The sequence below is a fragment of the Eptatretus burgeri genome, chromosome 13, assembly GCF_056783735.1.
Source record: "Eptatretus burgeri isolate ZD-2024b chromosome 13, Ebu_testis_v1, whole genome shotgun sequence".
Taxonomy (NCBI): Eukaryota; Metazoa; Chordata; class Myxini; order Myxiniformes; family Myxinidae; genus Eptatretus; species Eptatretus burgeri.
The window spans coordinates 12,431,751-12,449,250 of NC_140973.1; the positions used below are offsets into that span (position 1 = coordinate 12,431,751).

General features: G+C 43.3%; 1 long non-coding RNA gene across 4 annotated transcripts in view; it reads left to right on the forward strand.

Moving 5' to 3' along the window:
* LOC147013862 (uncharacterized) overlaps window positions 1-16,911 on the forward strand; it is an 18,738-nt gene extending 1,827 nt beyond the window's left edge. For 2 of the 4 annotated variants that reach the window (XR_015050536.1, XR_015050533.1), the window contains 2 exons: window positions 8,569-8,651; window positions 9,299-16,911. This is a non-coding gene — a long non-coding RNA (uncharacterized LOC147013862). The remainder of the gene's footprint in view (window positions 1-8,568; window positions 8,652-9,298) is intronic. The other 2 variants (XR_015050534.1, XR_015050535.1) reach the window with 2 other exon arrangements.
* The last annotated feature ends 589 nt before the right edge of the window (window positions 16,912-17,500 follow it).

A 17,500-nucleotide genomic window follows, 5' to 3' on the forward strand; every position in this document is an offset into this window, starting at 1 on the left:
TTACTCTATAACATAACTTCCACAGGAGGGGTGTCCCAGGGGAATCTTCAGGAGTGTGAATTAGCAAAAATATAGAATTTTTAAAAAAATATTTAAGTGAACATACAAATGTGTTTCACAGGCAGGGTGAGTCGTCAATGTGTGTGCTGTCCCTCAGATGGACGTTAAACTTGGCGTCCCATCTGCCGGAATTAGGTGATAGACTTTAAAGATCCCACGGTGTCTTTCATGAAGAGTGGGCGAGCTATCGCCAGCACGATGGTCAAAAATGCCTGCTTTGACGTCACGTTCCCCCTGTCCTAAGAGAACAAAGTGCAAAAGGGTCAACCCCCAAAGGGGTCGCTACACACCTTAGCTGAGCAAGTTGTTGTAGTTGAATGAACGTTAAAAAAAATTGTTAATTTTTAATTTTGTTTCCTTTTTATACTCTTGCTGTGCTGAGCGCCTTATTTGATTCATAGCCATACCTTGTACATCCCACCTCGGACATTCTAACGTTTCAATAGCAATGGAGAGTTATACAATTTTTAAAATGCTATCATTTCCCCCTAAAAATGTTTTATGAGCCTGTTTGAGACAACACGATGTGGATGTGGGGGGGGGGTGTCACACACGCTCACCCCCCCACCCCAACACCGGGCCAAGCCAGGTGCTCAGTTTCAGGTTCTCGTGTGTGTATATGTGGAGCAGACGGTGCAGCGCATCGAAGAAATCGGTTCGTCTTATTACGCCACCATAAGGATTTCATTGTTTAAAAGTTAATCGATTTCCCCCGACAGAAATACCATCACAATGTATCTTTAAGCACTGGGCGAGCGAGGGAAATATCAGCGTTATAAATTGTCTCTTTCATTATTCCTCGCGCGACATCTCACAGGGCGATCCCTAAGACCCCGGCGATAATCGGACGGACGGTAATATGAAAAGATAATAAATTGCCGCCGTTATCTGTCCCGAGCCCAGCGCTGCCTTCAGAAGATTAACAAAAGCGGAGCGGACGCACAAAATTGGATGCGGCGGCGCGCGAGGAACGGCGCGCCCTTATCTCGTGCGCACAGATCATCGCGGAGCCGCCAGCTAGTCTCCCCTCCCCTCCACGAACCCCTCTCCCCACCCTGATTTATGGCTCTCGCAGCATGGTCGATGCAAATGATGCCTGCATGCAAAAGGCTAGAGTCGCAATATGTGGCTTCAAATATCACACACACACACACACACACACACACACACACACACACACACACACACACACACACACACACACACACACACACACCCCTTCCTCCAACCCAAGCCTGTGGCCGGATGACTGAATCCACACTCGCGCGCCCTCTTTGCACACAAAACAATTATATTGCTGGATAAAATATTTGGGGGGAAGCCAGTGGATGGGGGATAAACCCCCTCTCCCGACTGCATTTGTTTAATTTTATGTATTTATTAAATTTACACATTCTCCTACATACATCACGTGTGACATACAAACGTGCTGTTCCAAGCATTTGATTCGTTTCTCAAGATACAATGCCATCCCAAAGCTCTTATTGTTGGCCCAGTGCTAACATACTGCTCACTTACTAACTTATGGGGACAATGTAATGGTTCACAGACACAGAATAAATCCAAAGACATTATATTGGTATTCAACCTGTTTTTATGGTTCGAAGCTCAAGTTGCTTGTTATGATCGAGAAAAACCACTGAAATATATATATATATATATATATATATATATATATATATATATATATATATATATATATATATATATATATATATATATATATATATATATATATATATATATATATATATATATATATATTGGGCAAAGTGCCTGGCTCAGTTGCAGTCTGTGAAAAGCACAATCCACCTACTACCTAATGCTGTGTCAGCTGCTACATTGCAAACCTGATGTCAGTCAGCTGATATGGCTTTGAGAGACTTTTATTAGCAGGATCGTCGTCGTGCCCACACACCCCACCCCTCCGGGGAAAGGAATCAATTCACAGACGCGTTTCTGGCTTCCTGGCCATCATCTCCGTTGAGAGATGCATTTTTATATAAAAAGGGTAAACAAAAACTTTGAACATCATAACAGAGCTAAGGACATGTACTTCAGCCCAAAGTACACAGTCAAACAAAGCTTGTCAAACGAATACACATGCACCTTGATCCTAAGGCCAAGGCTCATGGTCATTAAACAAAAGAATATACATCCTATCCCATTAGGATGATCATAGCATCTACTTTATCAGTTTGAGCCCTATTGCGACCACCTATTTTACTTGAAAAGGGTTTTACAAAAATGTTATAAAAAAAAAAGCTAAGGAGGTGGACTTTGCCCCAAGACCGGAGTACACGGTCAAACAAAGGTTATCAAGAATAACTAGCCGGAAGGCCAAAGTACGAGTATTATTACCATTATTTTTCTCAAAAACGGTAGAAATTGTCCTATTGATCAAGCACATACTTTTTGCTGTGTTTCATACTAGACTCAGTTGACAATACAGAGATGAGAAAAACTACTACTCATACGACTACGACACTGTATCTGCCGCCCCCCCCCCCAACCTACCCCAAGCATCGTCTTGATAAACGTCAACAGGGTTAAGAGAATCACATTCATTCACCTTAACGAATAAAGTACCTATTTCTCTTGATCAGGATTAACTTGATATATATATATATATATATATGTATATATATATATATATATATATATATATATATATATATATATATATATTACTAGCAGGGGCTTCCCAGCACTACCTTGGGGAGGTGTGGGGTTCCTGGCTGGGTGAGCTTTTCGTGGCAGTGGTTAAGGCCATAAAAGAGTAACAAAAACAACTCATAGACAAAATTTATAAGACTCCAACATTTTTAATGCAGAACCTGTATCAGAAGCCCAATGTATTCCCCTCCCCTCCCCGTGCATTGCCCTGTAGAGGGTGGGTTGTACCCATGACCTGACCCTGGGTATCCCCAGCATGTTTGCAGGATTTGGTGGGGATTGGCCCAGCCATTTTGTTTCTATGACTTTCAGAACTACACAAACATACATAAAGAGAATCCTTGTCCAGATGGTGAAGTTTTCCACCCAAAATGTGGGGCCTCGAGGTGCTCTGGTTTCTCCGTGGAAAGAATAACATACAAATGCACAAACACACAAACAAATCCACAAACAGAAAAACAAACCCATAAACACACAAACAAACCCATAAACACAGAAACCCACAAACAAACCCACAAACATACAAACAAACACACAAACAAACCCACAAACCAACAATAAACAAACACACAAACAAATCCATGCACACAAAAACACACAAACAAACACACAAACAAACCCATAAACACACAAACCCATAAAAACAGAAACCTACAAACAAACACACAAACAAACCCACAAACCCACAAACACACAAACAAACACACAAATATACAAACAAACCCACAAACATACAAACAAACAAACAAACAAACCCACAACCCCATAAACAAACACACAAACCCATAAACACATAACCCCACAAACATACAGACAAACCCACGAACAAACACACAAACAAACCCACAACCCCATAAACAAACACACAAACAAACCCCCAAAACAACAAAAAGCAAACCCACAAACAAATCCACGCACACACAAACACATGAACAAACACACAAACAAACCCATAAACATATAAACAAACCCACAAACACAGAAATCCACAAGAAAATACAAAAACAAACCCACAAACCTACAAACATACAAACAAACCCACAAACAAACTTACAAACACATAAATAAACACACAAACACCCAAACACTTGAAATATTTTTCATTTTTATCAATTCCCTGAAGTTTATGGATGAGATGATGCAGACACCAGATACCTGCAGGACAAGGACATTATCCCGATTGGACCATGCCTTGCTCACCTTGATTCCAAACAAACATAATTTCAAGAAATTTATGATACCAGCTACTCATGCCCACTTCAAGGTATTTTGGCTTTACGTTTCGAAAATTACTAAGATAATGAGCGGAGCTTGAAAATTAGCGCTGGATCACTGAGAAAGGAACTGCTGAGACTTGAATAAAAGTTGGTAAACTCAGTATTACCAGATCAACCAGGGAAAATAACCGGGAGAAGGGTGGTGCTTCATGATGCAGCGCTCCCCAACTCCTCCATCATCACAGCAAAGAATCTTCAGAGTGTAAAAAAAACAATTTCTTTGTAAAGATATGTATGTATGTGTATATATATATATATATATATATATATATATATATATATATATATATATATATATATATATATATACTTGCAGGGTACCCCACGAAGATGGGTAATGTCACTGAAATGGACGTTCATCTTCACCCCTGAATTTCATGAAAGATAAGCATCAGTTCACCACAAAAATTACATTAAGCCCCCATCCAGGTAGTAAAGTAAATACCTGCCAATTGTCTGGAGGCTACGCTGTGATTTGGTGCCGCAAATTGGTGCCAAAATTTGGCGTTTGTCTTATTGCATAGATATGTATATATGTACATTTCAACCTATGAATATATATGTATGTACATTTCAACGTATGACATATATATATATATATATATATATATATATATATATATATATATATATATATATATATATATATATATATGTATATTTATAAATTTATATATTACATGAATATATAAATTTATATATTACATAAATATATAAATATATATATATATATATATATATATATATATATATATATATATATATATATATATATATATATATATATATATATATATACATATATATGTATATTGTATACATGTATATTGTATATATATATGTATATATATATATATATATATATATATATATATATATATATATGTATATATATATATGTGTGTGTGTGTGTGCGTGTGTGTGTGTGTGTGTGTGTGTGTGTGTGTGTGTGTGTGTGTGTGTGTGTTTATATGTATATACATGTATTGTGGAAATGGGCCCTTAGTGTGTTATTAAATGTAGGATTAGCCCAGATCCCCTCTTAACCCTCTTGAGCCCCAGGGGTTATTTTTTTGTTCACCCAGAACATTTTGTGGACTCTTGAGGGTTAAATGCATGTTTAGCCAGGTTGTTTGGTAATCGGACGTTACATGTGTGTCAGGAGGTGTAGCAGGCTGTCCAGTGTTCATACAGTGGTGGTGTACCGAGAGGCACCTCCTTCTTCCTCCCTTCTCCCCTTCTAACCAGCCCCCAACCAGCGCCCTGAGACTCAGTCAACAAGACATGTCAGTAACTCATTGGTGGAGGGCTGCTGCAATCTCGAGCGATGGACCAATCACGGGTCCCCGGAGGCGGTCCTGAAAAGGCCCGCCTCGAAAGGCAAGAGGAACTGCATGAGGTCAATCTGCGATCTGCTTCATGAGGAGTGGTTTGGTCGGCTGTTCCTCCTCGGTTATGGATCCAGCCTGAGATCATCCACAGGTTCATCCTGGGTCCAGTCACGGAGCCTCTGACTGTCCTGATTCCCTGCACGGCTCAACACGTCTTTCATCCCATCGATCCGCCTGCGGAGCCCAACACCGGGATTGGCATCGTCTGGTGTACGGGCCAGGCCTGGATTCGCATACTGGACCTTGTGAGAAACCAGCTGGAACACACCATAGATCTTTCTCTCCTGTGCGTCGACCTTATGGGGGCTGGACGCACTGAGGCTGGTGCGTGAGCGGTGCGACAAAAGGAGTGCATCGCTGCCATCTTGCAATGCGGCGTGCGTGAGTGGTGCCGACAAAAAGGAGGCCATCGCCGCGATCTTGCCACGCTGCATGCTCGAGCTTGGGTGCTCGAATCCGTTAACATCGGCTTCTCACGAGCCGCACCTCGCCTTCAACACTTTTCCTCTCGTCCATGAGGCATCACCAAGTACTCCGTCCGTGTCTTGCCTGCATGTTGTCTACATCTTGTCTGCATGTCGTCCACGCCCAAGGTCTATCTCGCAAGGGTTCCCTTCGGAACCCGTATTTGTAGCTCCCTGGTTAAGAGCGCGTTATAGATTAATTATAACATTGTCGTGAATGCTTTGCCTGTGTCGTGTTTCCCCGACGTGTCCCCAATAAATCTGGCTGAGTTATACGAGATTTGACGCCTTGAATTTATTTGTGCCGCGCCGAGGAACAATCCGCTCGATTTGTATATAAAACCAAAATAGTTACGGACTGGCAGACTTCGCTCGGTCTCTGATCAAACCCAGTCTGTAGCCGGAGTCTATATCCCCAACTGGCAAGGCCCAGGTGTACATTGGTATCGTGATCTGAGGCACGTGACCCGAGACCTGTGCCTAACTAGCCGGCGTTATAACCCCTGAGACGGCGGTGCTCTTAAGCGCCGCCGAATCTTCAACAGTATATATATATATATATATATATATATATATATATATATATATATATATATATATATATATATATATATATGTATATGTATATGTATATGTATATATATGTATATGTATATATATATATATATATATATATATATATATATATATATATATATATATATATATATATATATATTGTTACGGTTGTGGAAATTCGCAAACCACCATTCAGGTTCACCAGAGATCAGTTATTTCGATAAGTGTGTGTTCCAGGTTCGATTTCCCCACCGAGGTATAAAAGGATTTATTCATGTGCCGGGCTGTGAATCTTTGAGTTAGCCGTTATTCTTTCTCTATCTTTTGTTTTAAACAAACACATCGTCTCCTCAACAACAACTCAACAACCACGTAATCTCCACAAACAACAACTCTACAACCACGTCATCTCCACAAACAACATCTCCTCAACAACCACGTCATCTCCACAACACATCGACTCCTCGACAAACACCATAACATCCTCCTGAGCAGCAAGGTACCGTCGGTGCGAACTCGCGGTGCAACAGGAGGAACCACATTCCAGCCTCCATGTGCAATCAGCCGTTTCGCAGCTGATTTGCATATTTGGATCAGAAACGAGCTCTGCCGTAGAAAAAGCCAGCCAATCAGAACTTAAAGGGGCGGAGCCAGCCTGGGTGAAGGTTCAAAGGTGAAAGGGGGAAGGCCCGATTACGGGTGGTGAAACCTTCTGCGGTTTCTCCCCTCGGGGCTATAAAAAGCTGCGTTGGGACACCGACAGGCTAGTTGGTTGGTGGCGAGCAGTTGGTTGGTGGTGAAGCTGGAGAGCGGAGGTGGTTGTTCGACGGGTCGTTCACTGGTGGAGCCTGGAGTAGTCGGAGCTAGTGGCAGCATCGGAGCGTGGGGGTCTGGGCAGACAGCCCTGATACGGTCGGGCGATGCCGAGGAGTGAACGGGGTCTAGAGGAGCATCAACTCTGAAAGAGCACGGGACCCGTTCGCTCCTCCGAAGCGTCGCCGACCAGGCTCGTCAAAGAGGGGCCACGACGAAGCCGGGCTCCCGAGGCTGACCAAGCAGCCGTACAAGCTGCTCGTCAAGCCGCCCAAGCTACTGGCACGTTCGCGATGCACCAGACCGAAAGGAGACACCAAGGGTCGCCAATCCGAAGACCATCGAGTCACCACCAAGGCGGCGAGGTAACCTGCCCGGCCTCTAGGAGCCTTTCGGTCATCCTAGCTCTGAGGAATATTAAAGGCTTACGAGCCCGTGTCTTTTCTTTCTTGGGTTTTTGTATGAAAATCTGTGGCGCCTTGTCTCTAAGTAGAATTGTGAGTAAGTATGTGCTTGTACATTCCGAATAGAACTCGGCTGTAGGCTTTTGCTCGTATCTTGTCCCCATCCCCCAATTGACTGCTTATGTGCCGAGTGTGAAAATAAATGCCCCCATTGTTGAGCGTGAATCTGCTCGTTGCATCCCTTTCCTGCCATTGACCGCCATGGTGTGCTCGGGATATTAACTGGCTTTTAAAGCCGCTAAAAGTAAATCTCGTCCGACGGGACTTAGCGATATATAACCGCTCGGCCTCGCATACGGAACAAGCCACTTAAGCGGCTCGTTTTCGTGCAGGTCCCGTCGAGGTATAAACTCCCGGTATTTCTGTCCGCGCGAATAATTAGGTATATCGATAATTCGGTGATCTACCCTGTAGCGCGTGGACAGAATAATTGGTGAGTTTATGATGCCTTAAGGCATCCATGACTGGATTCCGGGGTTGGTCCGGAAAGTCACAACTGGATTGCGGCCTTCGGTGGGCGTGCGACCGCGATTTGGCTAGAACGGTCGTCCGCACACTGAACGCGGTGGATCCCCACAACAATATGTTAATATATAGGTATATTTGTGTATATATTTATAAATATGCAAATATATATATATGTTCATGTATATATGTGTAAATATTTTTATATGTATATTTATGTTTATGTATATATGTATGTATATATATATATATATATATATATATATATATATATATATATATATATATATATATATATACTTACCTTAAAAAAATTAATAAATGCTTTGCCCCATTCGTTTGCATTGTGAAACGAAAGCAGTGTGATGATGTTCGTGGCTGACCCAGATATTTCCATCAGGATGAAATTCCCGTGGTGCAATATCGCCACCTGGTGTCTGCCTGGAAAGATAACGTCTCCGCTCAGGGATCTGATCAAGTAAGGCAAGTTATTATTTTTGTCTATGGGATATACATCATCATTTAAACAATCGCTTTGATTTGAACTGGCATATATGAGGGCAAAATGCAAACCAAACATCAGGTATAATGAATTAACAGAGAATGAAAACAAACGAAAGCAGAAAGGTGCGAGTGGGTGTTTACCTGTTGCTTTGTTTAGTTGGCGTGATCACGGATTAGCCTTCGATCACCTTGGCATTCAGAAACTCACAGTATCCTGACTACCTATCTCAGAACTCCAACAAAAAAAAAACCCACCAAAGATGTGTCCTGGAAAGAGAAATCTCTCCCCACCCCCTCATCACCAGCCAGGTCTTGTGTTTCGATGATGATGGGAAATACAGAAATGTACAAATATAATCAAAAATAAAGGCATGTACGATACAAAGACATCTTCTCACGATGGACTCCTTTTAAAGTCTTTTTGATGTATAAAGTGAAGTTGAAAAATAATATTCTGAAGTTCAATGCATTGATCACACACTGAATGTGATATGGATAAATGACCTTGTTTAATGCTGTAATGAAGACAGAGGGCGTGCAGTGTTCTTCATTCAAATGGTTGTTGATGATTAAAGGTCTTACTATGAAGTATATTTTGATATCACTTCATGTTGTCTGGCTCACAGGTGAAGTCTTTGGCTGTGGGGTGATGCTGTGCCACTGATGCTGTGCCCATTACCAGTACACTGATACTCATTTCAACGATCTCGGAAGGATGACAGGTTGAGTCAACCCACCTGGTGTTAATTCAGCAGCCAAAAGGGGTTTGAACTCAAGACCTCTGAGCTGTCAAGCCTGAGTTTGAATCCTGACCCAGCTATACACTGTCACCCTGGTTTTATCTCGAGCAGGGTGAGGCACCAAGGTGTATGCTATCCGTCAGATTGACGTTAAGCCGGGTGTCCTGTCTGCTGGTGTGAGTTGGTGGATGTTGATCGTACGGTGTCCTTCGCAAAGAGTAGGCAAGCCATATCAATCTGTCAATGTATAGTAATTTATTAACATCATTCACATGGTAAGGCATCATCCCAATAAGCATGGAATGAATGAATGAATGAACATTGTGCAATTCGGGAATCTACAATATAAACATTTAGCACCTTTTGAAATCCTCCACATAACCATTCATGAACACAAATAGATAAGGGGAGAGGGGAATGAATTAAAGTTTTCAAGTTTTTTTTTTCAAGACATCATAAAGGATTGAAATGTTTACTTTGGAAAAAGGTTTCTAATTGCAAAATAAGAGGTGAGGGTTCAGATTTGTTGCCCCACATGTTAGTATGGAGTTTCGATGAACACATTGTGAGAGTTGATGCACTCCGTAGGCCAATTTAATCCATTGAGAGCGGAGCAGCATACCAGTCCAGAAACGCAGCGTACACATTTGGTACGATGGTGGTGGAATGGAAAGACTGCCTTTGGCACACACACCAAGTAGGAGAATGGCAATGGGTGAACAAATGCAAAATCTCCTGTCCATTGTGGTCTGAGGCTGGACGATTAATGAAACAAGACGGGAGATGTCTGGGGGCTGGATAGAGTTTGAGCGTAGCTGCTCTCAAGCAGGAATCCTTTCACCAATTGTCACCTCGTGCCTCCACAAACAGCACAAAGATCAGTCAGGAGTTCTGTGCATCCACCTTCAACAGTTCTGTATCTATTACAGCTTATCTGTGTCACTGATTATAATAGCACTCTAAATCAATCAGTGAGACAGACCATGATCTCAACTGAGCATCTAGTGTAATCAGTGACATTGCCTATTTGGTAAACATGGACATGGTAAATTGGCTTCAACCAGTGGCATCACCTGTTTCTACACACCTGAGCCAACTCAACATCATTACTCCATTGCTACAGAATTCTCGCTCTGGCAACTCGGTGGTGGATCCCCTTCACACTTTAAGTTATGCCTGGAAGATTTTCTGCCCATCTATCATTGCCCCCCCCCCACCCCAAGTCTAACAAGTGGCAAAGAGTCATGATCTCCCAAAAGAGAGGAAAAAATGGCGTGGTCCCACGCTCAAAGGGATGAATGGGCAAGAAGACAAAGACAGACAGAAACACAAGACTTCAACACTACCATGGCAAAACTACCATCGGGTAAACAAAACAATCTTAATTGTAAGCTCGGCAGACGAGGTGCACTCTGTGATGCTGAACCCCTCCTCAAAACCTAACTGGTGTCATATTTGTATATTCAAGTTACAATGTAAACAGAATGCATGCTTTTTTGACATGGCACACCGTCCTGCTCACCAGACTCTCTTCCTGTGGTATCCAAAGCCATCTACACTTATGGCTCGCAGATTTCCTCTCCTGTCCCGAAATGGAGTTCTTTCATTCGCTCTTCCTGTCCAGACTGGAGTTCCTCAAGGTAGTGTTCTGGGCCCTGTTCTTTTTCAAGTTTTCATCAATCATCTCTCCGACTCTCTGGAAAATCCTCTATCTCTTTGCTGATGATTCCACCCTCTGCTGTACCATCTGGCATCCCTCAGATCAGCAAGCAGCAGCTTCTTCGCTCTCTGCGGATTTGGATAAAATCACAAACTGGTCCAACACGTGGAACATGTCTTTCAATCCTGACAAATCTCACACTCTCACTTTGTCTCTTCGAAAGGACCGTTTCGAACCTCCCCCCCACCCCCACCACCACATCTACTTGCTCAACAATCCTCTGGAAGAAATCCTTTCTTTCAAGCTTCTCTGTCTCACTATCTGCCATGATCTTTCCTGGGAAAGCCACATTTCCAACCTGGCCTCCAAAGCCAGTCGCCGACTGGGAATCCTCCGTCATGCAAAGTCCTTCCTCGGCCAACCTGAGCTCCTGACCACATACAAAGCTTTTGTCCACAGCCTGATGGAGTACTGCTCTACCCTCTGGGCTGGTGCTCCTGCCTCTCAACTTTCTCGGCTTCACGCTGTGGAAACCAAGGCATTTAGGATCATCGGTATCTCCCGCGGTGAGGCTGAGTCTTTGGGCCTCTCACTCTCTCACACCACAGGCAGGTCGGTGGGCTTTCTGTATTCTACAGTCTCCTCTTTGGTCTCGCCCCCCCCCCACTCTGTCTGCGATATGTCCCACCATATTTCCGCAGGACGCTCAAGGTCCGCCAACAACCCCCCTTCTGGTAAAACTACCAAAATCATGAATCACCGCTCACCTTCACTCTTTCATTCCTCTGTTTCCCTGCCTTTGGAATAAACTCCCTCACTCTCTACAATCCCATTTTTCCCTCCAGGTGATCAAAACAGTTGTTCACCACCACCTCTTATCTTCCCCCTTCCAAAACCTCGATCTTTTCTACCCCCGTTAATCCACACCAAACCCACCTCCTTCAAATTCTCCACTTTCCATCCTGAAAGTCGCTGTAATGTCAATCTTGTATACCCCGTGTTCTCCGCCGCATCCCTCTCCCTTCCACCGATCTCCTAATATCTCTGTTCCCCACTGTTTTGTCCTTCCCTCTCCGCCCCCCTCTTGTCTCATGCCCCCCCCACCCCTGCGTTGTGTGTTCGCTCTCATACAAGCCTTGACAATGTATACAAAAAGAAACAACAACAAAAACACAGTTTAAGGATAGCTTCCCACCTCTGATGCAATGTTTCCACATGCAATATTTGTGCTATTATGGGGATATTAATGTTACTGTTACATAAGCATGCACAGTTTGAACTCCACCTGTGCATAATCAACAATTACACCTTGTCCTTTAAGAAGAAAACATCATGAAAATATCGAAGTATGAGGAGTGTGTGCAGCACAGGTGGATGTTGTGTATCCTCTGGGAAATTAATGTAATGTGATCACACCTTAACATAAACCTGATAACCTGCCTGAGCAGAACCGTAATGAATACTTGTCGCATGTAGGATGGTGTTGCTCACGGAAGGCTTGTTCCTGATTTTGTCTTGGCATGACAGGTGTGTAGAGGAGCATGACTGTTTCTTGCTCGAGGGAACGAGATCTGAACCCAATCTGTCAACGTGGCGCAGAACTGGTGGATGCTCAAAATGTTATCGGCACAACAGAAGCACAATACGTAGTCCAACTATTCTTTTTTCACTAAATAAGTAGATGTAATTAAGAATAAAAAAAAATGTAACTACTATTTAAATAAACTTGTATGTTGTAAAAAACAGATGACTGTATCTCGTTCCAAACGGCCTTCAGTTTCTCATTGCAATGATCTTGACCAGTAAACGTGTAAAAACACACACACACACACACACACACACACACACACACACACACACACACACACACACACACACACACACACACACACTAATGATTGCACCTTCTCAAGTGCACAAAAACATCACCTTGCAAAGAGACATGATTATGCACCAAAGCAAGAATCTGTAAAGGTACTAACTGCCTCACCACCATCAGAGATGACACTCCAGAGACGAAAATTACAAACGGAAACCTGGAGTGTTGAGGAGAAGGGGATCACCCTCCAATGCAAAATGTATTCCATGCATGAGGCACGGAGAAGGAAAGGTAAGGAAGGGGTTCAGGCACCATCTGAGAAAAACGAAATTGGCTACTGGGGTGGAGAGAGTCCCCCTTGATAAATTTTTGGTTTTCTTCAACAATTAAAAGATATCTAGATAAAGATAGGAGAGAATATATTACATCGAGGGCAAGGCAACAAGTGGAAAGAGAGATTAGAGCAAGGGACGCTGAGTGATCGCTTGAAGGTGAAGGAAGGGATGGCAGGGATTTGACGGAGACGGCACGAGAGGAAGTTTTGGCTGTGCAACAAGATGGGGACCAAAACCCCGACAGCCAGTCCAAAGGCGGCAAAGAAAGAGTGTGGCGAAAGGATAGAATGAGGGTGTCCCCATGAAAGAGAGGCAAGACTGATTCAGAGATGAGGACCTGGTGACTCAGGTACACACGAAGAGGAAAAGAGTGGAAAAGGTGGTGGATGATGATGATGGGCAGAAAGACACGGGAGAGCAGCAGAATGAGGGAGAGGGGGAGGGTGACGATGATGAAGAGCAGCATAGGTTGAAAGAAGAGATAAAACTGATAAAACTAAAAAGAGAGACCAAAACTCCATCGCATGGAGAACAAAAAATGGAGAAAACTCTCAGTGAGGTAGAACAACCATTCAATGAGAAAAATTATTTCAAAATCATCTCCATTGAAATAAATCAATATCATGTGTTTTGCAGCAGCACCATTTATTGAAGAAAAAGTAATAGGCAAACAACACCAGAAAAAGGAAAAAAACAAGGCCCTACAAGTAGAAGCCAAATCCCACCATAGAAAAAGAGATTAGAGATACAAAGGGAACAACTGAGGAAGGAAGTAGGTCAGATACAACAGTACAGAAAAGGAAACAGAAGCACAAAAGTAAAAAAAATAGCACCGCAAAGCGAGCGTAACCCCTCAGCCCCTTGACGCAAACCAATTTCAAGATGGTGGCAATATTGAAAATCGCAGCGCGCCCATTTTCGAAAGGAACCTTCCTCTACCCAGCCGCAACACACCCTGCAAAAATGGATTTAATCGGACAAGGCGTTCTCCTCGAAATCGATGGAAACCAATTTCAAGATGGCTGCCATGGAGGCCACATTGAAAATCGCAGCGCGCCAATTTTCGAAAGGAACCTTCCTCTACTCAACCCCAACATACCCTGCAAAAATGGATTGAATCGGACAAGGCGTTCTCCTCGAAATTGACGGAAACTAAAAGTTGACAGACGGACGGACGCCTGCCCGGACAACGCCTATGACGACAATACCCCTTAGCCAATTCGGGCTGAGGGGTAAAAAGAGGGTTAGAGTTAGCTATGCTGAATGCTGGGAGTAAATGTCTGAGAAGTGAGTTTTATGTGCTATGTGGTGGAGGCAATGGATGTAGACCAGAGTGTAGAAGCAGAAAACAACATGTATCAGATAGCTATCGATACACTCGCAACGCATATCTGCTTACATAAACATCGGACACTTAACGAAACAAAATACTCCAAAATAACTAGAATTACACGATGAGAATACCTTTCTTTACCCCTGAGAAGCCAGAGCCATAACAATCAGTGCTGGATATAGAGAGAGCGTGCAGCCACCTGTTGTTCTGCTCGCACAGAGGCTGTGTGATTGGACAATACACATCACGTGGTCTCCATGGAGCCATTTTGTCTACCAAGCAAGTTACTTCCACATTCTTGTTCGTACAGAAGTGGCATTTTTATACAAGATTTTGTACAAGGTGGAATTATGCTATGCTGTGTGATTTTTCGGCTACTCTGTTCAACCAGGGCAAGGCCGATTAACGCACAGGTTCCGTCGTGACAAGGGCAAATCGGCGATTTGGACAACTAAACTGCACAGAGTTGGTGGTTCCTCTTTGTTTACTCGTATTTGTGTTACCTAATTAGGATACCTGCTCGCAAATTTTTTCACCGTCCAACTGTATATTTTTGCTAGAGGACAGCAATGCAATCGCAGGAGTGAACAAAATGGTACGAAGGGAGATCTCGGCAGCAAATGTATGGCAATGTGATTGTTACTCTCAAAATGGAAATAATTCTATAGACTTTTTTTTTATGATATTTTTGAAAAAAAGGGATGGAGTGGATTATCATTCTTTGGTGTTTCATGATCAATTCGAATGTTGATCGCGACTTGATATTGTTATAAACCAACTAAAGTAAAACTCCTCGGATGCCGACACGTAGGCGTCAATGCTGGGAGGCCAGGGAGGGTGGTCACCCCACCACTCATAAAAAGTCTGGGTTGAAATATAATTTTGCCCCACCAAAAAAAAAAAAATCGGTAAGTAATGCATAACTATCCCAAACCCGAACTTTGAATAATGCATGACTTCCAGGATGAAAATAAAAATTGAGCAACCTTGATGACACCCCATCAGCTTGCATCCAATGTACGCATCGACAAGGCCGAAGTGCGCCAGCATAAGTTTACTTCTGCAGATCATGAAGTACACGTTTTTTTACGGTTGTTTAGGTTTCTTTGTGTAACACTGAGTACAGAGGCAGCACATGTTCATCTGTTCTCATCAGCTTGCCAACACTTGAACCTTTCTTCAAATTCAAGCTATTTTAAGGTAAGACAAGTGATGATTCAGTATACATACCATAAATCCCCATGAATAAGGCAACCTTTTTTTTTTGAAGAAAATGAGGGGAAAATAAGGGGTTTGTGGTGTGCACCTTATGCACAAGCACTGTCCTTGAGGCATGAGTCAATAATCCTGGAACAGCAGGAAGTCACAGCTTGAGTTCCCATAGTGATACCAGCCCAGTGTGCAGCATCACAGAGTGAGTTTTTGTTCATTTTAATCGGCTAATTGAAGTAAGATTAAGCTGCAACATGACCTGAGAGCACTCCCAAAAACCCACAGCCCATGTTAGTCTTGGAGCTCCTTTGCATGGCCGAGTTTGGGGTAAATGAGGTCAATTTCGGCTTCAGAGTCTGGCATGGTGGGGTTACTTCTCAGGGAGGCATCTGTGTGCCACTGGGCGTGCTCGGATATGCCTACAGGGCATGTTGATCCAGTTTGTGACTCCACCTTCACCCAGGCTCGAAAAGTAGCTTCAAAGAGAGCTGAGAGAGTGATCGCCGAGTCATTGCTGAGCAGTCACAGTCATTGCCGAACAGTTGCCAGGTCGTCGCTGAGTCATGGCCAAGTCACCTGTGCTCTGCTTCATCCTCGTTCCTCTTCGCCAGCTTCGTTCCACAGCCAGTCTTTGTTCTGCTCAGTCTCCGTTTACATTTACAGACACACACCACATAAGCGATCTCCTCCTACGTTCTGCCTCTTCCATCTTGTGTCATCTGCCTTGGACACACAAACACTGAAAGAGCAACTACATACACAAACACCTTCACTCTTTCTCTTCTGCATTACATTTGCATCTCATTTGCACATCCCACTTACGCACCATAGACATCCCCAGTATTCTTCCCTCCCCTCTCCAAAGCAACTGGGAAGCATGGACCTGTCGGCCATGCTGGGTATTCAAAGAGGTTGTAAGCACCTCAAACTTCCTCTCATCTTTCTGTGCTCTCTAATTTCCTCGGGTGTGTGTCTGATGGCGCCTGCTATGTTAGATTAAAGATAAGATTGTAGAAGTTTATTATCGGTGTAAGTCTGCTCCATGTCCTGTCTTGTCTCTGTTGATATTTGCATACCTTTTTACCTGCTTGTGAATAAAGCCTTTTTTGTTGAACTGTACAATAAATTGCTTATAATATAAACGTACCCAGCTTGTTCTGTCTCTTCCTCCATTGGTCCAGCATGGTCCACACGTTAGTTTAGCCTGGAAGTTCTGCCCCACTATTTTGCGCTTGTTAGCCAGTGCACACTCACTGTATCGCTTGGCAGTAATCTGGGTCTGAGGTCACGAGACCCCCATTGGTTCTTCCGTCCACAGGTAAGGTAGCATGCAAAGTAGTGTAACCCCGCCAGAATTCGCAGTACCAATCAGCATTCGTGGTTGCTTAGCAACCTGCTGGTGTGCGGAGTTATCTGTGCCAAGCAGCCTCAGGACCGGGCGTTCGGGAGGGACCCGAGTGCTTTCCCTCATAGCAAGCCTCGAACCCCGGATCTGTAACAATATATCGATATCAAGTGAATCGGATGAAAATTGATAAGTTATTTGAACTTGACCATTTGACCTATTGACATGAAAACCAATAGGCTTCTAGCTTGTCACTACCTCGACTGGGTGGTTAAGTTTCGTGAAGATTGGAGAAAAATGTGAGCTGTAAGCAATTAATATACAAACAAACAAACAAACACAAACACACAAACAGACACGTCTCTTATGATACAGGGTGTTTTA